Source organism: Paroedura picta, chromosome 7 (assembly GCF_049243985.1).
Source record: "Paroedura picta isolate Pp20150507F chromosome 7, Ppicta_v3.0, whole genome shotgun sequence".
Lineage (NCBI taxonomy): Eukaryota > Metazoa > Chordata > Lepidosauria > Squamata > Gekkonidae > Paroedura > Paroedura picta.
Window position 1 is genome coordinate 78777622 of NC_135375.1, and position 22851 is coordinate 78800472.

The 22851-nt window shown below is 44.9% G+C and overlaps 1 protein-coding gene and 1 long non-coding RNA gene across 5 annotated transcripts in view; one reads left to right on the forward strand and one right to left on the reverse strand.

Annotated features, from left to right (window-relative positions):
* The window catches only part of NFIB (nuclear factor I B), a 340661-nt gene that overhangs the window by 250051 nt on the left and 67759 nt on the right, over nt 1–22851 (reverse strand). The window lies entirely within an intron of this gene.
* LOC143841163 (uncharacterized) overlaps nt 1–22851 on the forward strand; it is a 29374-nt gene that overhangs the window by 1022 nt on the left and 5501 nt on the right. The window lies entirely within an intron of this gene.

Here is a 22851-nt window from a genome sequence, read left to right on the forward strand (position 1 = left end):
CCACACCCACGTTCTTTCCAGGCCCGGGTTCACGCTGCCCTTTGTGGGAACGCTCCGTCGAGGCTTCCCTGGTGAGTCTCTCGGACAGGGAAGGGGCCAGTCATGGGGAGGCCGCCGCTGCCCTGCCTCGCCCTGCGCCCCGGGATGCGCCTCCAGAGCCGCAGGCCACACGTGAGAAGCCCGGAATAGCTCGGCCACGCCAGCCCTTCCCAGCTCGCCCGGGCCGGACGGCTATTTTTAGCCGGTACAAGATGTTCCCTCCGGCCCGGCCGGGGCAGCTTGCAGGACAGCCGGTCTGTCCCGTCGCCCCTCCCTGCGAAAGTCGGGGGGGGGGGGACGGCGACCGCGGTAAGTGCTGTTGCTTGTCCCGTTCGGGAGCCGCGGTGTTCCATAAGAGGCCATTGCACTGCATGATTTCCCAGGAAAAACGGGATCTCTAAGGGAGGCTCCGTCCCGTGGGCTTATTATTCCCCCCCTCTGTCTGTAAATTGTATCTGGCAATAAATTGATCCAACCTCCCCCAGCAATACTCTCTCATCTTCCCTGCATTTTGGTTTGCAGGGCAATAAGGGGGGGGGGATTTGTTTTCCTCCGGAGATGACATTGTTATTCCTCTGAATATTATATCGCATTTATATACCGCTTTCTGGGCCCAAAGCGCACCACGAAGATGACGTATCTCTCCGTGTATGTGAAATATAATATTGTTCTTTTTAAGAAAACCGCTTCTGCAAACTACTTCAGAGCAATATTACGTCGGCGTCCTCGGGACGGTCCCAGGCAGAGACCTTCCCAAAGGAAGGACAACCCGATGCCCACCTTCATTCACTCTAGGCAGGCATTTCCCAGGTTTGAGCTGAAGAATATTTAACCATTCCCCATACGCTGGACTTTACTTTTCCTGCACCACCAGCGGAGAATGATTTACTTCTGAGAAGGTCGGTTAAACTGGCTCGGCTGCCCACCCGCCCCCACGTCCAAGAACTGATATTCGGCAATAATGCTTTGGCGGTGACTGCGGCATCTACCTCAGTGCAGCCCCCCCAAGGTGGAAGTCACGCCTACTGCTTCTCCCTTTAAGCGGAGGAGGGAAAGTATCGTTGTAAGGCGCTTTGGGTCCCTACTTCAGTGGGGAAAGCGGGTACTAATACAATGCTAATACAATGCAGACGTGCATGCACATGAAAGCTCACTCCTAGAACAAATCTTTGTTAGCCTTAAAAGTGTCATTGTGCTCCTTCAGACCAGCGCGGCTACTCACTTGAATTTCTCTGTAATGCTAATAGCAACAATAGCTTAGTTCTGAATGTGTTTACTCGGAAGTAAAGGGCTGGTGAACGGAAGGGGTCACATTGTGACCAGAGGTTTGGCGGGTGTCCCAGAAGCACTTGTCTGCCGCTGGAAGATGGGGGGGGGGGAAACCATTTCTTTTATCGCCTTTGCTCGGAAGGGAGACTGAGTGCCTTGCGGGGGCCCCAGCGCTGCCTTCCCGCGGCGTCCCCTGCAGAGAAGTCCCGCCGGCCACGTTTTCCCACCGAAGGTGCCGCAGCCCCCAGGCGGTCGAGAACCCGAGGAACGAAGCGCCCCTCCCAGTCCGGCACGGCCCGACCGGCCGGATCTCGAGGCACTGACTGCGGAGGCCCCGCGCCTTTCCTCGGAAGTCTGGGTTCTGGGTTCTCAAAATCGAAGCCACCTTCAGGCTCTGGATCCTCACTCGATGTCTGAATGGTTGGCCGGCCTGCCGGAGTCCCTGCGCCTGCGGGGCCACCCTCACAGGACTGCCGCCCCACCTCAAACTGGCCCTGCCCTCGAGCAAGTCTGCTGCGGCCTGGCCTGCCGTCGGAGGGGGTGGCCCATAGCGGGTGGGAAAGTGGCCCCCAGCATGCCGGAGAAGAGCTGAGTCCAGGCCCTCCGCCGGACTGCACGGGGCCAGGCGACGGCGGCACTGGGGGCGGTGGGTGAAGGGAATCGTGCGGCTTTCCAGAGAGAGCCGGCCCTCAGCCCCGCCACTCGCCCCGCCGCAACCCTGAGCAGGCTGGAGGGCACTCGCTCCGCCTGCCTTGCCCCGTCGGCACGGAAGTGGATCGCAGCCCCGCCCGCCACCCTCCTCCGCCTGCAGACGCCTGGGTCTCTCCCCGTGGGCCCGAAGCAGCGCCACTCTGGGATGCCCGGCGGCGGCGCGACCTTAGTCAGACTGTCTCCGGGACACAGCGCGGTCGCCTTCAGCGGCTCCCACCCACTCTTGAGGCACAAAGGCCCTGGGATCCGGCCCCGACGAGGAGGGGGGAGGCAAGGGTCGGGGGATCGCACGCCCGGCGCCCCATTACGCTGCCGTCCCCGTGGTTGTGACTGGAGCCCTCCGGAAGACACCCCTCCGCCCTTCTGCAAAACTTCCTGTTGCCGGCGCGCCCACCGCCCGGACACCACACGTGTCTTGGTACGCTTCGGAAGCCTCTTCGCCCTTGCCCCCCCCCCCCCAGCAACCCGTTTCCCGCTGGTAGGAGAGACCGCCTTGGGTCCTCGGGCCAAGCATCCACACGCACATACGGGGTCGGCTCCACGCGAACTACATGTACGCAGGCAACACACGTGGCGCCCTCTGGAAGCCCCAGGCGGTCCAGTGGGTCCGCAGCCGGAGGCGTGTGCGCGGGCACGAGTGGCAGAGGGAAGGGCAGGATCCGCGCAGCGACCCGCACATTTATCGGAGCGCCCTGTCCCAGCACGCAGGTGCCGCCGAAAGAGCTTCGGGGGCCCTCCTGCGCCTGGCCAAGGCGTGCCCGCCAGAAGGACTGCGGGCTGGGCCAGTGGGCAGGTGCGCCCGGGGGGGGGGATATATCTGACATGGTTCTTCGAAGGGCTCCCCTTCCATCCCGAGCACGCCGCGTATTTCCTAGGGAGCGACATCCCCCCCCCCCGGCCGCCCCGCGAGATCCTTGGCAAATCGCGGCGTTCCACGCGCTTCCTTTTGCGCTTGCTTCATTTCACATCGCGTAACTTTGGCCTTGGGGAATATGAAGCCATTCCTCCTTCCCGGCCTCGCCTCCGACGGCAGTGCCCCTCCCCCCCCGCCGGGAGCCCCCTGGAAGAGTGCGAGACTCTCACGCGCCCCTTCTCCTTTGGCCCGGCAGCGCCAGCGGAGGGCAGAGGCCGAAAGCCAAAGGCGCGGCGGCGGCGGCAACAGAGGGGCGCGTCCCGGGGCGCAAAGGAGGTCGCGGCGCAGCCACCAAGTTCGCCGCGGGAGGCCAAGATAGGGGAGCCCGCGCCCCCTGGCGTCGGAGCGCCGCGAGTACGGGCAGCTACCCAGCTGGGAGAAAGGCTAAAGGGAGCTGCCGCAGCGCCTGTGCCTTCGGGGGAAATGAAGACATGCACTTCCAGGCTGGCGATCAACTTCTGTGCCCGCGAAACCTTTACCTGGAGGAAACTGAAACCGAAAAGTGTTGGCTGAAATGGACTGTGATTGTGGTTCCACACAACAGGGCACTGGGTGCGAGCCTGGAGTGCCTGTGGAAGACACAGTAATATACAGAAGAACCTAGCAGCTCACAGCCAGGCTGCCTAAGGCTGCCAGCGTGTTTTGGAGAGAGAGAGATGCAGATGCAGAAGTCAGATTGCCAAATGCTCCTCCTTCATCGAGATTGGGTGCTGGAGGCCTCTGGTTTTAGGTGGCAGCAAAGGAACTAGTTTTGCCTTCTCTGTTGATCAAGAAAGTGCTGCCATCCCTGCCCTAGAAACATTCATTTGGAAAGACACTCTGTTGCCTTCAGTGAAACCTATCTCCTCATCTGCCTGCTTTGGCTTGCTGCCTTGGGTGTTAAATTACTATTCTGACTGCAGTCATCACCCTCATCCCTGCCGTGCCTACGAGATTCATCCTTGTGAGTCACACCATGATGCTTAGCAAAGAGGGCTCTGCTTCCCAACATGGGTGTTCAGAGGCTGTGCTGGGTTCCTTGGATCTAAGTCCCGCCACCTGGAAGAGGGCTCCAACTGGCCTCTGCAGCTTGAGCCAAAAGAAAAGGGACAAAGAGAGAGCAAAACACCCGCAGCTTGGATTCAGCTGGAAATGGATTCGATCTCAAGGAATGGTTGCACTAGGCAAGTGCTCTTGGGCTTGCTCTCTCACACAGCGTAACTGCTCATCCAATGCATGCTCAACGGGGTTTATGATTAAGAAGGCCACCCGAAGCAGAGTTACATCCTTCTCAGCCCACTGACTGCCATGGACTTAGAAAGCAGCAATTGGGCTTTAACCAATCTTGTCAGATCTCAGAAGCTTAGGACTTGGATTGGAGACTGCCAAGAAAGTCTAGAGTTGGCTGTGACAATGGCAAAGGGGGAAGAGAGAAACAACCTCTGCTTAGGGATAGCATCATAGAGCAACAAAAAGCTCTCGTAGACCACATCACACTGCAGAGGCTGCACTGAAATTTCCATTGTTTTCTACAGTGGACTGAGAGAATCTGCAGGGCTATCTTGCTGTTCCTAACAACCTAGGCTTACCTGTGGCCGGGAGGGCTCCTCTCTGTAGGCTTTGAAATTAACCCAGCATCTACTATTCTCTTAGTCACAAGTGTTGTTTGTGCACAAAAGCTATTATAAATTCTCACATGAAAACTGTACACTAAGGGTAATTGTTGCAATGGATTATCATCCAGAAAGGTCCATGTTAATGCCTATTGTACAAACTCTCAAAAAGCCAAATTCTGGTCAAGAACAACAATTTTACCCAAAGCCTTTACATTTGTCAGATCACATTTTCACCAAAAATACTTTGTGTGGCAATATGTCCTTGCCACATTAAGGTACCTCCTCATCTCATGCCACCATATCAGGTTGCATTCTGTCCTAGGTTTTGAGAATGAGACACCAAATATAGAGTATGTCATATTGTTTCCTGATCTGAGGTTCTCCAGACCTTTGCAGAAACCCATCTACTCTCTGCCAGTCCAGTTTGCCCTGTGTTAAAGGAGAGCATAAGAAATCACAAGGGCCGCAGTAACTCAAGTCACACCCCCAAATTTTAGTACATCTACAGGATGTTTAGGTGATCCTTGGGTGCTAAGCATCCCCTCTTTTATATGCTCCAGACAAGAAGTCATTAATTTCCCCTTGGATGCAATTCTTATGAGGAACAGTAGGCTTTCCATTTCCTCCCTTGTCCCACCTGTACACAGCAGGAACACGCATAGTGGACTTATCCCCAGCTTTCTCCAGGCACTGCTGTGTTATGTATTGTTTCATCTTTCTCATCCCTTGCTTTCAGGCCAACAAATGAGATGGAATGCTGCAAGCACTTTTGAAAATCTGTTGATTCATGGAGGAACACCAGGGATTTGTGTTTGGCAGTTTAATAGGGGTTGTTCTTAACAGACCTCTGTCTTTAGGGCAGCAGAACAGGTGACATGGGACAGTGCTTGAATGGTTTTTATTTGTTTGAAGAGAGCGTCCCAACACTCTGCAGCAGAATTTAGCCAGTGCAGTATAGTGACAAGAGTATTGGACTAAGATATTAATCATAATCCAACCATGGAAGCTCACTGGGTGACCTTTGGCTAACCAGTCAGTCTCAACTTATCCTCCCTCACAGAGCGGTTGTGAGAATAAAACGGAGGAGAAGAGAACAATGTGAGCTGCACTGGTTCCCTACTGAGAAGAAAAGCTTGGTATAAATGAAGTAAAGAAATACATTTTAATATGGGCAAAAGACCAGCATGTCAATTTTATTTTACTATAGTATTATGTTTTGTTAAATGTTACTCCCCCTCTTCACAGCACAAAGGAGCTTACAAAAAGAAATGTCTATTAATTTAGAACTGGGCTTCTATCCTTATCAATAAAACAGACGCTGATGGGTAAGAATAGAGCAAGAGGCTGTATCGTAGTAACTGTGGATAAAGTATTGATTGTGCCTACGCTTCCAAAAGCAGTTTTGTTTGAAATGCCAAACCAGTGGCAATAAAACATGAGTTAAGTCCCCCAGCCTGCCCATGAGATACCTCAAAACAGTAATCAAAATCTTAAGCGTCGATAAAGTTTCTGTGCAGCATCTGACCCCTGGATTCACACAGCGTGTCATATGGCGCCTGCCTGAACCCTGCCAGTTACTTGGAAGTCTCTCCATATACTTGGCAAACAGACAGTGGGTTAAATGTGTAATGTTGTTTTAAAAAAGAAAAAGGGTGAATGTAAAGGGAAGGAAGCCCTAGATTCTATGGGCTCAATAATATGACTACCAGCTATCAAAAGCAGCAGAACACAAAACGCTTGTTAAAAGAAATGGTTGCCCCACTGACCTGAAGGACTGATCATAGTTATGTAATAATATTTTATAGACAAGAAAAATATGTTCACCTTTCACTTAGAACGCTGAATACTGCATTCATTTTTGCAGAAGAGTGTGTTTTACTTTTCAACTGTGTAATAAATGGTTTTCATTCAATTGTTTACATTTTTGTTGGTATTTCTTCTTTAAAAGTATTAGTTTGGTCCCAGTGGCATACTCACACACCTTGTTCGACTCTTCTATTATCGACTCATCTTCTTTCTCATTCTCTAACATTTGGCACAAATGCATTGCTGCAGTTATAGTCTAAAATAGCTCTATGTGCAGTTTTCATCCAAGTCAACAGAAACGTCAAGGGTTTCACATAATAAACACTCCTGTGTTTATTATGTGTTATTTGTATACTAGTATTATTTGTTATTTACAAAGCACCCCCAACTACCTGTGTCTTGCACAAGGATAACTTTTTGGTTCTAGCCCTGACCTAGTGGAATGAGAGCTGAGGGCCCAGATGGAACTTCCTCAGTTCCACAGAGCCTGCAATCCAGAGCTCTTCCACCAGGTCTTTGGTTGAGGGCAAGACAAGTAAGATCTGGCCCTCTCACTGAGGCAGCCAGCTCATTGGGCTTCCCTGTGGTTGTCTCCTGGAGGCATTTTTATCAAAAAGGTTTCTTGAGCAGGAGGGGGAGAGTTTTTTGCCATGGAGGACTGGGTTTTATATTGGGGTTTTTTATTGTTGTTTTATGGGGATTTTACTGTTGGGGGATTATCATTATCTGCCAGGAACCACTGTGTGGGAGTGGTGGGATATCAATTGAAATATAAATAAACAAACAAACAAATAAATAAATAAAAATTCTTGACAAAAGCCTTTCACGGGTTTACAAGCCAAAAAACAACATGATGCTTATTATGATGATCCTCAGAGCCTTGTAGTAACATCTAGCTCAGCAGCCAATACAGATCCTTCCAGTCACATGGCAGGTTTCTTTTATACCGTGGCTTGACTGTCCTTTACAAAGAAGGATCTGAGCCGTGCAGAAAGTCCAATTAGAGGTTGCAACATGGAGGCAAAATATAACCATACCTGCCATATGAAGGTAATTTAGATGTTCCCTGACCCATCAACATGTGTTATGCAAGAGGCTGAGAAACAGACAGCAGATTCATGTGGATTTCTTCAGGGAAGCCAAGTGCTCTCAGTCTCAGGGGGTATCTTTATTTGCCAAAAACTTCCGAGAGCAGAAGCAACATACTGGATCTCCTGCAGTAACCTGATGCCTACACACTCCCATTTATGCCTGCACAAATGCCTGAGTCTCATTCTACGTCTCAGAAAAGCTTTGCAAGCCGCTAATCAGAAACAGATCGAGAAGGGAAATCATCCTTGTCATCCGTTCCTCCCACCCACTGCAAGAAAAAGAGACCGTGCATTAAACAGTTAAAGGATTTCTACACCAGCTGGTTCCTTGACCAACAACTCTCCCTCTCAGTGCATAAAAGAAAGAAAGTGCAAGTGGGGGAGGGTGGGACACGAAAGGGCTCTTCATATCTCGGGGCCTTCAGCAGTGAGAGGCCTGTAAAAAGCCTTTCAGAGAAAGTTAGCTATAAACATATTGGAACTAGGGTTTAGAAGGGGGAAGGGGGGGTTCTCCTGAAATGTCTCCTCTCAGATACTGATGATCAAAGTTTGGTCCTGCCATTAGATAATCAGTCTGCAGTTGCGTACATAAAAACCTGGTCAGCATGCCGTCTCCACTGCTTTCAACAGAGGCTTTAGATATCTGAAAATGGGCACTCGCCCAAAATTTAGATCTAGCTGCATATTACATACCACAAAAGACTATACCAACTCTGAGGCCCTCGCTCAGCTGCTTCATTTGATTTTCAAGGAAGAAAAAGTATAAGACCACATTCTTAAAACGGCAGCCCAGCCCAGAACCTTTACATTTTTGCATCAAAACGTTCTCATTCATTAAAAAAAGAGATGCTTTTTCTTTCCTTCTAAGACAACATGGAAGTTATATGCTTTTTTGCAATTGGGAAAATAGTTTCAACAACCTTCACAATTTTTTTACTAATGGGGAAGAATATATAATAAATGCAGTTAACTAACGCAGCTAACTAATCTGCACACATGAATATGTTTATATATAAATGTAGACCTATTAATGTAATAAAAATATAAAAATACAGATTGTTATTATATCTGCTATTTGGAATAGTGAGCATAAATTAGATGCACATCTGACAGAAAATGAGAGTATTTATTTATACCATATTTCCTAATATCTAGTTTACAAAATGACTGTTAAATAACTCCAACATTTTGGATAGGATGCAAAGCCCCATTCTAGTTCAAGCTTGCACAAAACCCCATATGCAGTTTGACTGCATCTGGAGCTGAATTAAAGTCTACAAGAATTTATGGTAAAGCAACATTCTGTCCCAGGACTTAACGGTAGAATCCCAAGATGTTAAGCTTTCTGCTTAAAATGCTGTTTTCCTGGCCTCATACAATTTCACAGATAAAATGGAAACATTCTTGTCTTGGAAATCAGAGGCAATTTAAAATAATTCCAAAATAGTTTGCTGTTTAGATTTTACAATTTCTTGGGTCCATTTTATACATGTATGAAAGGCTTGCAAATTTCTTCATGCAGGAGGAACTTCAAAGATAAAATCTCAACATGCATACATCATGTTTTTGCAAATGATACACTAATTTTGTAAATTACATGCATATAAAGTGAGATATCTGTATTTCTAAAATGCTTTTTTAGTATTGTAAATGTTACCATTGTTCAAGAGGTTACAAGTGTATTCTAACACCAATACGAATACAGCAGACCTGTATGACCTACACGTTTTGTCTGTGATACGTTTTATCCTGTTTGAACCATAAGAAGGCAGAACCAGGACGGTTTGATTTTTTAAATTCCCTTTGTGACCATGCCATTGCTTTCAATTCACTAATCTGTCAGGTGTGACCAAGCGGTGGGAAAATGTTTGAATGGACTTAGAAGGGTGTGATTTTGTTTAGGATTACACTATTAGTGTAGCTCTCCATAATAATTTTTCCCTACTGTATGGCACAATTTCCTTCCATGGCATTTTTAGGTAATAATTTCAAAAAATGGCTAGTTTGGTTGGGTGCATAAAAAACATGGACACTCAGTTTGGACTACAGACACAGTTCTGGGGGAAAGGGAAAATCATCTTCCTATGAAATATCCCTGATCAAAAATAGATTCTCTGGGCTGCTGCATGCGCTGTTGTGTGCGTGAATTCTAAGCACAATGTGAGTACTTGTCTTTTTGCCCTACTTGGCATCCCCAGGGTGGTGGGAATGGAAGTAGTGGAAGCACTTTCAAACAAGGAGACCGTATGGGGCAGCAGAACAAATAAATGTCTTCCGCCCTGCATCTTTTCAGGATTAAACAAGTGGTTGCAAGTTCCAGTCATGGAATCCCAGCATCATGCAGTTTAGTTCTATGAGGAACTGACCTTTTACAGCAGCAGTAATAGATGAGTGACTGAGAGAGCATGGGGCATGTGGAACAAGAACGTGAGCTAGAAAGTGATGAGGAGGTCCTTTTGAAAGAAAAGGAAAGCTTGCCTGAAATGCAGACATTTGATAGGAAGGGTAGCCAAGAGACTTTCTAGGCCTAGAAAAAGAGGATCAATGTGTACAATAATCTCACTTGTGACACCTGATTGGTTCTCCTAGCACATGGCAACATTTGGCCCCTGTCCAACAGACTATGACAAATGTTTCCTCCTGCATCTAGCTTGGTCTCTCTCCTTATCACTTCCAGCAGAGGGGAAAGGATGGCAAGCTTGTTGGGTAGGTACAATCATGTGCTCCACTGAATGTATGAATTATTCCATTTTTCTCAGTCAGTTCTCACCTTCCTCCACTCCCCCTGCTTTTTTCTTTTAAAGATAGGGGAAAGGGGGTGGGGAAGAAAGCTGCCCAGGTCAATACCGAGGAGCTGGGCAGAACAATAATCCATCTGGCATTGCCTCCCTTGGCAGCTCCATATGGATAGGCTGGAAGCAAGCCCAGTTGCTGCTATACAACAGCCATGTGTTTTCCTTCCCGTTATGAAGATGGACTACAATTCTAGAAGTTCCATGATGTCACATCATTATACTTGAAACTAAACGATGAACCTGCTAGAATTCTTTCTGAGATTCCATCAGGTTTTCCCAGCAGTTTTCCATCTTTGTCCATTCTAATTCACATTCTCTACCATTTTCCCCACAAACCCTCCATGAGGACTTTTTACTGTAGTTTTGCTGGTCCACATCTTAGCCTGCTGAGCTGCAATATTCTGACAATCTCTCCTGGCTAATTAACAGTACTTTTTCTCCTGCTGCTTAATTTGTTGATTGATTTTGTTCTTGGTTTCATGCATTCTGGTGGCACTGTTCTAACAGCCAGGTGTGGGGATTGGGTAGAATTTATGAAAAATGAAAATGAAGAAAACCATTTGAGTCACTGCATGTCTGCGGACAATCAAAGGAGTCTTGATCATTGGCCATGATAGAAAACGTCAAAGGTAAGGAAGGGCCTTTCCCAGCAAGAAGCAAGATTGTTGGCAGCAGTACCAGCAGGTAGGCAGGCACCAAGTAAGGATGTGCAAGGGACTGACTTGCCTAGCGCTATGACTGCGCCTTCTTCTGCATTCAACACTCTCACACACAGAGACCTAGAAAGATTCAGAAAGAGACCCACACAGACACAGGCTCCCTCACCCATGCAAACGGGGTACTGCATACATGGGTCTCCTGGGTGGAAATTTAAGCCCAATAACCAGAGCTCCAAGAGCAGATGGTATTACATTGCATTGGAGACAGAGTTGCAGGCCTGACCTATATAGTGGATTCCATTCAGTTGTGTGTATAGATTTTTAGTTCTTTTGTCCACTGTATTTGCTAAAACATGCTAAGATCTTTTACATGGGTTCTGACTACAGCTTGGTATACCAGTTGCTATCTTAAAGAGCAAGGAAAAAAGAGCAAGGCCTTTATCTCTAATATTAAAATCTGCAGAATCCATTCAGCACATTTAATTTCCCTGAGCCTCTTTCCTTTTTAGCAAGCTCAGCTCACAAATAAGAGCATTCTCAGGCTGTGGATCCTTGCCCAAACAGTGTGAGTGGAGACACACTGTTTTACCTTATGTTTGGCATGTACCTGAAGAATATGAGCATCTGTTGCAACCCAACAAGACTTTCATGTATCAGCCAATTAATATTTTTTAAATGAATCTATACTTTATCAGAATATGGTCTGTCATTGTCTTCATGGTTTTAGTGGGCCAGTATGGCTTCCTCAATTCCTTCAGATTTTCAGGGGACACTCTTATAGGGGCTTATAAGAGACCTAACAGCTGTGCAATAGGCCAGGTGTTTCTCTGTGGTAGTGACAAGAGACTCCAAAAACACTTCCTGGTATGTGTACTTCTTTACTCAACTTTTATTGGTGTTTTGGCAAGGCTTTCTGGAAATCTGAAAACACTCTGAAGCTTTATTGCAGCAAAGATACGTAGAACTATATATTTTTGATGTGTCAATTATTTTAGTATGATTTATTGTGGTGGGTTTTATTTTGCTGGGAGTGGGCCTTGAATTTTTAGACCAGTGGGCTCAAAAGATTTAAAATAAATAAATATAGCAGTTAAATGTAACAAAAGCAACTTTTAAAAACATTTTTTAAAAAATAATTCATCAGTAGATGCTATATGTGTAACTAACTTTTGCTTTTGCTACAATCCTGCACCCATCTGTCTTCCACGTGAAACTGCCTTCTACTAAATCGGACCTTTGGTTCATCTAGAGCGGCACTGTAGACTCTGTTAGGCAATGGCTCTTCAGGAGATCGAGAAGGGAAAGATATTTCCTAACACTTATTGATGGAGACTCTTGAACTAGAAATGCCAAGGATTGAATCAAGGGTCATACATGTACTTTACCATAGGACCCACCATACTCTCCCCTCTCCACCCAAAGAACAAGGTATAGCCACCTCTCTTCCCCTTTGGAGGGAAAAGCTCACTGCAGACGCCAAGAAGGAGCAATAAAAGCAGAAGGCACAGCCCTTCATCGCTGACCAGCTTCACTAGCCAAACTCTATGAGCAAGTTCCAGCATGCTGAACAGGGTTTTTAGCCTTCACACTGTGCATGATGGCCGCATAGAAAGAGTGTTTCTTGATACGGCCTGGCAAAAGAGGCATGAAGATTCTTTGAATTCCTGGGCAGCAGATCTGAGATGGACAATTCAGAATCTCTGGTAACCTGGATTTCTGGAGTTTAGTGTGATTTAACCAGTTTACTATAGAAACAGAGTAGTAATTTAAGTGTCAAGAGGGATATTTCTATTTGCCTAATCCAAAAATCATTAAAAGCTTTCATGGTACTTACCTTTATACACCAGTTCAACAATATGTCTTTTTACTCAGTATAATTTTGAAGTGGTCCCTACCAGAATAAAGAATAGATTAAAGCAGCTTTAATAAGAATAATCTTGCGCAGAATTCTCTAAGCCTTCACCTATAACTAAACAGGACCCCAAAGTATTAGTGCAACTCTTCAGACTACTAGCTCTTTACCATTGTCAAAGCATGAGGAAACAATTCTGAATTATAAATGTTGTTGCTATAGCTAGACTTTTAACAGTCTTAGCTGTTTTTAAAGTCTGCTTCTAGCTTTAAGACTATATCATGTTTGACTACTCGATGTTGTTTAATGAGTTTTTATGTCCATGACTTGTTTGGGCAGGAAATTTTTATAAACTTTTTTCTTTTTTTTTTAAGGAAAACAGGGCAGGTACAGAAAAAGGAAGTGGGGAAAAGAGTTATAAAACATAATTGTGTTTGTCAAAAACAATCATATACTACCAAACGTATAGAACAGAGATTATTTTCCCTTTCACCCCTTGATTATAATTTATAAGGCATTATTTATTAATTTATTAATTATATTTCTATACCGCCCTTCCCGGAGGCTCATATTGTATCTATAAGATACAATAGTTCTAATTTCTGTTGGGGTACAATTAATTTTACCGTTTAAGTTTTAATTTCAAACTTCATAACTAATCTATTTTTACCACAATATTAGTTTTCATCATTACTACATATTCAATATAACATATTTTTGACACTTCTGTTCATTGGGACCATTAATAGATAAGTAATATCCTTATACATTGTTCCTCTATATATTTGTGAAACAGCCTGGGGGATGTAACGTGTCTGGCTGTGCAAGTCGGAATAGGGCCAATCAGGGTGCAGCCAGCAATGCCAGACCAAACACTCATTCATTCCCTCCTATCGCTCCTGCTGCGAGGGAGGCAGAGAGAGACACAGAGAGAGCAGCCCCAAGCTGCTGACAGAGACACAGAGAGTCTCCCCTGCTGCAATAGAGGATGAAACAGAGAGAGCTGCCCCAAACCTCATATCAGCCCTCCTTCCTTCCTACAAACCAGCCCTAATTACCAGCTCTGCCTCCTGCTGCGAGACAGCCAGCGAGAAGGAGAGAGACACAGAGAGAAATCTGCACCTCCCTGTGTCCCCTGGGTTCTAGCACCCATTGCATTCCTGCTTGCAATGCGCTTTCTTGCTAGTCACAGTATAAAAATCTATTATATATCTCATATCGAGAATCCATTTGTATTTGAGACTAAATTTGGAATAGATTTTAATTCTACTTCTATTTCATTACCATATATTTGTATATGATATTATTCATAAATGATATTTTGCTAACATAATAATACACATAATATCTATTCCATCTCTTCTCAAATTTTGTAATAGACCTGTTTCTCAAATACGTTGTTAATCTTGTCATTACTGTGTGTATTCATCAAGTTTTCCCATTCTTCTAAACATGGACAGATGTGACCTCAATGTCATGCCCAAGTGATCCCCCCACCAAAACCCAAAAATCTCCAGTATCCAGCCTGATCTGGAGGAAATTCACCTACCATCCCACAGTGGTGATCAGCAATTCCCTGTGTATGCAAGGAAGGGCCAGAAGAGACAAATACTGGCACATCCCTTCCTGCCCACCCACTGACAAGCTGCCCACCCAATCATCTATCCAGCCTCTGCTTACAAACTTCCAAAGAAGGAGAACCCACCACCTCCTGAGGAAGCCTGTTCCAATGAGGAACCGCTCTGTCAGGGATTTCTTCCAGATGTTTATCCAAAAATTCTTTTGAATTATCTCTTCTGAAAATTTTGGTAATTTGTTATATCAAACACCTAACAGCATGTTCTTGGCTTCTATTGGGAATTTCAGCTTTAATATGTTCTGCATTTTTCAGTGTATTTCTTTCCAATCTTTAAACCGCCCGTGGCGCCACGGGCGCCACGGACTAAATAATTCGTTAAGGGGCCTTGAGGTGGGCTTTGTCCGTGATGAGGAAGGGTCCGGATTGGACCCTTCCTCACGACAGACAATCGGAGGGACCAATTGCGAAGCGCCTCTCACCGCGTCAGGCCGCCGCCCCAGGGAGCCCCTGGCAGTTGCGCGAAGCGCGGCTGCCGGGGGTTCCCTGCCTGCCGGCCTGACGCCGCCAGAAGCCTGCCGCCGCCGCCCAAGCCGCCGCCCAGCCCGCCGCCCAGCCCGCCGACGATGACAGTAAGTGCCTAGCGCCCGCTGCATTTTGCTGCAGCGGGCTTGTTTACTAGTATATATATATTACAAGGCCACCTCACATGATAGAAGGTCCCCCCTACATTTCCAGTATTTTCCTTTGCAATTTTTATCTGATTTCTCATTGTCCTTAGGACTTGTATACCATCTGAAAAACATTTTGTGCCATTTTTCTCTGACTGACTGTTGACAAGATTTTTAATGTTTTTATTGTACTCTTTTTACTTTATGAACTACCTCAAGGAGCTCTGTGGAGAGATATCAATTTTCTTAATTATGTAGGGCTCTTGGTGTCTTTCTTATTTAATATCATGTAGGAAGAGAGAAATTTCTGATTCCAAGTGGGCAACTCAATAGGGGCCTCAAGGACAGGCTATGGTCCCATCATTAATTTAGCCATATATATTGGCATTAAGGTAGGTTGGTTAGGGAGAGAGGAAGGGGTTTTTATGGTTGTTAGTTATTGTTTTAATGTGTTTTATATAGTTGTGAACTGCTGCAGGCCCGCTAGTACTGAAAGTGGCAGCAAAGAAGTAGAACAAATAAATAAATAAATAAATATGCTGTCTACGTGCAGGAGATAATTGTTAATTCTTTGCGCCAAATTATAGTTGTTCAAATCAATTATTGCCCTCTACTCAATGAATACACAATACAGTATGGATAGCCAGGCATCTTCTTTTGTCACTTGTGTCCACTAATTATGCATACCATGGGGATTCAGATTGTTGTTTTTAAAATAGTAAGCATGCTCTCTCTAATGTTCTGAGCAACTGAGGGGTGTGCACAAGTGTTTTCCTTATGCCGTTGTGATGGACTGCACTTTAAAAGATTATAATAGAGGAGCTACACCAATCAAGGGGGGAGAGGGTAGCAATCGAGTGGCCTCCAAGGGAGGTTGGAAAAAGTTAGGGGGAGATATGAGGGAATCTGTATGCTTCTGAATTACTTTTGGCTTGGAAGTGAAATGAGAAAAAATGCCACAAAACCATTCTGCAGAAAATCCAAGTAAAACAGTGACCAGAAAGCGAATTAAATATTGAAAGGGAAAAAATCAATGCAGAACAGGAAAAAAATCCGATGTACACAATGAGGGAAAATGCAGAACAAAAAAGAAAACCTGACATGAGATAAACCGATGCACAATAGGCCTAAGTTAATCAGGCATCCTGCCTCTTTTCATTTCTTTTGTATCATTGCACCGAGGAATTTCCTTTTTAGTAATCATCTACAATAGCCCTGCACAGCATTCTCCATACCTTAGCAGGAGAATGGAGCCTCTTGTCTGCGAGATTTCGTTATGATTACCTTTTAACTTCTAAATATGTTGTAATAACTTCCAGATCCTTTCTTTTGTGATGTTCATCATATTTGAGGAAATGGGACAAGCTTTTTCGACGCAGCTGGGATGGGGTGGGGGTGGGAGAACAGCTAAAATGTGTTTGATGTGCATTTAAATGCATAATTTGTTCAATAAGAAAACACACACACTTAAACCGAGCTTCACAAAGCTCCCACTTGCTGACATATTCACGAGAGGTCCATAAATCTATGTCCAGATGTTTACAACAAGGTGAAGGACATGGTAAGGCATTTGTTCCAAAATAGCTGATAAAATGCAGCCCTTTACATCTGCTTTCTGCTTGCCAATAGACAGGGCGCTGAGTGAGGGCACGAAAGGGCTGGGGCAACCTCTCAAACTACAGATTATCCCTGAACACTTAAGAAAGTCAATCTGTGTGTTTTTGAAAATCATACCAGTCTATGTAATGGATTCCAGCTATTCATTTGGATTCCTGCTGTGTACAGATTAAGGACACAATTAACCTGTTAAAAAGCTCCCTATTTTGTTGACCATGTCCAGTTCTGATGGCAACATGAAAGTGAAATACACTGGGGCCCAAGCAAGAAGACTGAGAGTCCTTCCACAAAAATTATTGTTGCTTTCTAAAATAAAATACGTTCTCTAGATATCTGGATAGGGGGAGGAGGGAGTTCACTTGGCCTTTCTAGATCAGAATACCAAGAACCCTTAAACCTCATGAAAAGACAACAGGGGGGTTCTGGAGACACCTGCTGGTGAATAGACAACTGAAATTATTTCTCTGCTACCTCAAATAACATTCACAAAAGGCTTTTTTCCTATCAGTAACTCTGAAATGGGGTTGCACATTTCTCAGTTTAATGCAAGACCTTCACTGGATTGTCAATTCAGTTTGGTTATTACTTGCTTTCCTTCCCCCCTCTAAGGTGCTAGCTGGGCGATATCTGGAGATTCCACTTCAGGAGAGGTTATGTTTATGCTCTGTAAATTTACCAGACTCAACACAACACATCATTCTTGATTGCCAGCTTCATGAGGTTCCTCATGAAGAATTTCTTATTCTGTATTGCATTCTAAGGGATTTGTAAAAGGGAAAAGTGCATTTCAATACTTACTAAGTGACTCTTCACCTGAAATTACATCTACAGCTGCAAAATTTTGGAGGAAGTTTTAAGGGGCATTCCGCACAACGGTCACTGTCGCTAAATCTGAGCGCTATTGAAAAGCGCTGGAAGCAAAAGCAGCAGGTCTTGGTAACGCACACAGCCGGTTCAATCGGAAAAAAGGTGTTGCTCTCGTAATGGCCAAGTTTCCGGTCTCGCTGAAATCGAAACAAAGGAGGCGATATTTTTCGGCATTTTCTCCCTCCCCTGGCCATCAACCAAACAGAAGCCAATTAACTGTTGTGTTCGTGTTTCCTTTTAAAAACTGTTTTTAAAAACACGAAAACACCAGTAGCAACGCATATTCGTTCATTCGATGTATCAGAAAGACCTTTTTCGCTGGCTTAGGAGCTGGCGCTTATTCGTTTAAATGCTCTGAAAGAAAAAAAAAATCCCCTCCTCCCGTGCTATTTCTGGTTGAAATTACAGGCAGTGTCAAACGGGGGGCTGTATTGTGCTTGGAAACTTTACGGACAATTGCTTGTGGAGGGATTTCAGCCAAAGAAGCATCACTTATTTGTTGCTTTTGCTGGTTTGGGGGGGGGGGAATGGCAATCGCGGCACTGGAAGCTCGGGTGCGAGAAATTAAGGAAGGACATGCTTGCTACCGCTATACTGAAAACGCACATGTCTTTTTCGGATGTGTTGCAGGTTGTTCTCAAGAGTCCAGCGTTTTTTTAGGGGGAATCCACTTTTGTGGATTTGGGGATTCCCCAATTTGGGGATTCCCCAAAAGTCACTACAACAAAGTGATTTTTGTGGGAGTGTTGCAGATTGTGTACGACGTCGTGAATAACAAAGAATAAATAGCGTTACAAAATGGTAACACTTCAGCAACATTAACGCTGTGCGGAATGGCCCCAAAAGTTAGATCTAAGCTTTTTTAGCATTTCCTATTGCAATTTGTTTTGTTGTTGCTGTTTATTTCCAGCTGCTTGACAATTCTCTTTTATATGCTATAATGCTATGGAATGCCAATAAAAGTAATGAATGAACGAACGAACACTTTCCTTCCCTTGCTAACATTTACATGTGTATGCCACTCAGACCTGTAGAGGAGGTGCTGTTTAGTGCTTCTTCTCAATGGTGTTTCGCTGTACCTTCTCAATGGTGGGATTCTGGAATATTGAACCACTACAAAATTTTGGAACACTTTGCCGCTAAGACATCTCTAATGGCCAGTGCACCACCACCTACCTATTAAGGAAAGTGTTCCTTTGTGCTGGTTAAGAACTTTCCTTTCCCTGCTGTATTTTGATATTCCCGTGGCTTTGTTTTTAATGTAAGTAGTTTTATGGATTGGGTTTTTAATGGGAATTGTTGATTTTAAAACTGATTTGTGTTGTTATCAGCGCTGCTGCTTATCTCTGCTGGAAATTCTGACTTGGGAAAGTCCTGGACAACTGGAAGTGGAGCCTGTGGAGGGCAGAGTTTGGGGAGGGGAGCAAGCTCAGCAGCGATGTGATGCTGTGGAGTCCAGCTTCTGAAGTGACCATTTCCTGTAGGACAACTGACCTCTGTGGTCAGGAGATCATTTGTAATTCGGGTAGAACTCCAGGCTTCACTTGGAGGATGGTAACAGTATCTGAAGGTACCATTGAGAGCCACTATGGTATAGTAATTAGAGTGGTGAACTAGGCTGTGGGATTCCCATTCCACCACAGACACTTACTGGGTGGCCTTGGGCCAATGATTTTCTCTCTCAGCCTGACTTACCTCCCAGAGCTGTTTCTGTGAAAATAAAATGGACAAAGAGGGAACAATGTCCCAAGCAACACTGGGTTCCTATTGGAGAGAAAACTGGGCTAGTTGGTAGAGAAGGCAGTAAAGATAATGCAAATGCAATTTAAGTGATTGTCAAAAGTATTTTATTACAAAGTGTAACAAAGCCCAAATAAATAAGGAGTGGGGCACAGGTTTTAGGTCATCTGCTTCAAATCTCGATATGCAAAAATACAAAATTGTGGCTTGCTATGAACACTTGTGGTCCAGAAGACACAACAGAGCAGTGAATCGCTCCACAGTCGCTGTGCTTAAAAGGCCATTAGGGAGAAGCCTTTATTTGTTTTTAATTTAAAAGTATAGAAGGAAGGAAAGTTCCTGCCAATCCACGTCTTTGGAATTCCAATGAGGAAGTGTACAGCCAAACTGGCTTGCAACTGTGTTACAGGAAGGTCACTGTTCAGAATTCAAGCAGAAAGAGTGCTAGGAAGGGAGACACAGCATACCTCTGCTGATATTAGCTTACCTGCCTGCTCTCAGTAGAGTAGCATGTAATGAAAAGGAGTTTCTTCAGCCTAAATTACAGGTGAATGAAAGACAGGCGCACAGGAGTGGTGTGGGGAGATTACTCGGTCCAAAACACCCCTTACTAGCATCAATAAACTCTACCACTCTACCTCTCTGTAAAACTTGAGTGCTGTATGCAGAGGTAACATCGAAAGGTTGGTTTTTATATCCCGCTTTTCCCTACCCGTAGGAGTCTCAAAGCAGCTTCCAATAGCTTTTCCTTCCTCTCCTCACAACAGACACCCTGTGGGGTAGGTGGGGCTGAGAGAGTGGTGAGAAAACTGTGACTGGCCCTGGGCCACAGAGCTGGATTCATGGGGAGGAGGAGTGTGAATCAGACCCAGTTCTCCAGATTAGATCCACCACTCTTAACCACTACACCACACTGGCTCTCAGGAATCACTGCACTTAAAACAAAATCTGCTTCAATACTTTCCGCTGCCCTCCATATTTTGAACATCATTCCAGCAGCCGGCCAGATGGCTGCAACCTGAGCTCAGCTCCACTTCTCTCACTCCTGGAGGCAGCTGACATAGCTGCTAGCCAATCCATGCTTCTCACATCACCCCAAGTACTTGGGTCCTAGTGTCACCTGCTATGGCCCTCCTATAGTTGAGCTAAATATAGACACAACTTCCTGCCCTGGATTCTCAAAAAAATAATAAGAACCTCTTCCAGAGAAGACAACAGGCAAATTTTGGAGCACCCTTTGGCATGAAGCATATCAGGGCTTATATAGCATCCTGCCAGTTATTTGATGACCCCCTGGTTTTGATAGTTCCAAGGGGAGGGAGATTATCAAACAATGGCAGATTGAAATATGTGGTAGTGTAGCTGTGGCTTGTTCGTACTGCACACAGACCCAACTCACCAACTCTATTGTTTTTCCACAGCACCATGTTGTGGATCAATGAGAAACTTAAGAAGCATTCAGGGAAACAGACTGATTTGCAGGACCATCCTAAGCTTCACTACACCCTTCTGGGTCCATGGAAGTTGATGGATGCGTAGGAACACACTGTGGATCTCCCTCTGTTCTGAGCCCAGAGACTGGATCAGCTAGTTCCCAATTGACCGACAACATTGTGCTTTCACTTCCATCATGCCACCACCATGGTAAAGGAATAGAGTTGGCAGGCATGCAAACATCCAGGCAACAATGTGCTCACAACTACCATAGGGGAAGAAGTTGAGATAAATGCATTGCTTCCAGTTAATAAGGAATAAAGCTTATGCTGGGATTTCAGCATGCGTTCTGTTCTACATTTTCTTTGCCCATTCAACTAAGGCAAACAATTTCTTGATTCCAAATTACTCTGGCTGAGAACCTGTCCAAACCATGCTAAAATGAAAAATAATTGATTATTGCTTTATCCCCCTGAAGATCGTGATTAAAACAATAATTCTCTGTGTTCAGCATCATCAGGTAGGAACTGCATAATTTACTCGAGGTTCTTTTGGGTTCCTTTCCAACCCTATCCTACATATTAATCTCAGGAATCAGATGTTAGTAATAAGTGCTCATGCTTCACTCTGGAGGTTTCCTGTGTGATTTCACATGAACTCCTTGATTGATTTATAATGTGGTAACCTCACAGCCATTCATTACCCTGTAGCTAACTGCCAAGGAGTGATAGGAGCTTTGTGAAATAAAGTATTCTCTACAAATATTTTTCCAATAAAAATAAAGGGGGGGGACCTTTCATGTAGAACCGATCCTTAAAAAGGGAGGTGAAAGCTGAGTATATCTCCCCCCCCCAAAAAAAATCTAATATTATTCTTATTAGAAACAGTCAATTGAAGCCTAGGCTACTTATTGTCTTAATGTAAGCAAGAAAATGTTTAGATACACTGACTGGGAGGGTTCCAAACCATACATTTCAGCAGAAAAGTTTTCAATAAGTGCATGAGAAAACTTAAGCACCAACTTACTCATTTAAAAAGAAAAATGTTTGTTATTTGCCTTACAACAATCCAAACCCTTAATTCAAAGAGAGTGTATCTTTGTATCTATAGGGTTTTGCCTTTTTGATCATGTGAAGTAGGTCTTTAGCTACTCATGAAAGTGTCAGAAAGAACAGTGCGATCTCAGCCACCATTCCAGCATCTCAGCTAAGAATCTGCATAAAGAATTCTGGCTGCAATACCAATACGATAAGCAATGCTATTGGTAGCATCACGGTTCCTCAATGGTTCTGCCATTTTGTACTGGGACTCGAGTAGGGATGCCAGTCTCCAGGTGAGGCCTGGGGATCCTTTGGAATTATAGCTCATTTCCAGGCAAAAGAGATCAGTTTCCCTGGAGATAATAGCTGCTTTGGAGGGTGGATTCCATGGCATTATATTCCACTGAAGTCTCTCCCTGCCCCGGCTCCACCCCAGTCTCCAGGTATTTCACAACCCAGAGCTGGCAACCCTGTACTGGAGGATGCAGAAGTACAAGGTAAGGAAAGTGCAATCATGGTGTTATCATAATGTTTCAAGTGAAGATTACCAGAACCCATTTATAAAAGCACGATGTTTATTGCTGGTCATCGTCTAATTATCTTTATTAAAATGATTTTATTCTATTTTTATTTTATACTATTTTAAGAATACAACATCGTATAAGACCTTGGGATAGGAAAGGATACAGATTCCTACAGATGCTTACAATCTAAGATTTTGCCGATGGCTGAAATTCAGCCCTTGTTATTGCCTGCCACCAATAACACACAATCCTTGTTTTCTCTAAGCCATTAGTGAGGTCTTCCCCCTCCCATTTCCATTCTGCTTCCAGTCTTCTCTAACCATTGGTAGTTAAACCCTGTCTCCTAACCTTCCCTGAGGCACACAGTCCTAGACCTTCTGGGAAGGGATCTTCCTCTTTCTTTTGCCTACTTGCCACTCCAAAAGAGCAGTACAATCCAGCAATCAAAGTCTGCTTAGGATCCTCAGCCCTAAAGAAATCAAACTGGCCTCAACCAGGCCTTTTCAGTCCTAGAATCATAGAATCATGGAATCATAGAGTTGGAAGGTACCTCATGGGCCATCTAGTCCAACCCCCTGCACTATGCAGGACACTCACATCCCAATCGTTCATCTACTGTAATCTGCCACCCCTTTGCCTTTACAGAATCAGC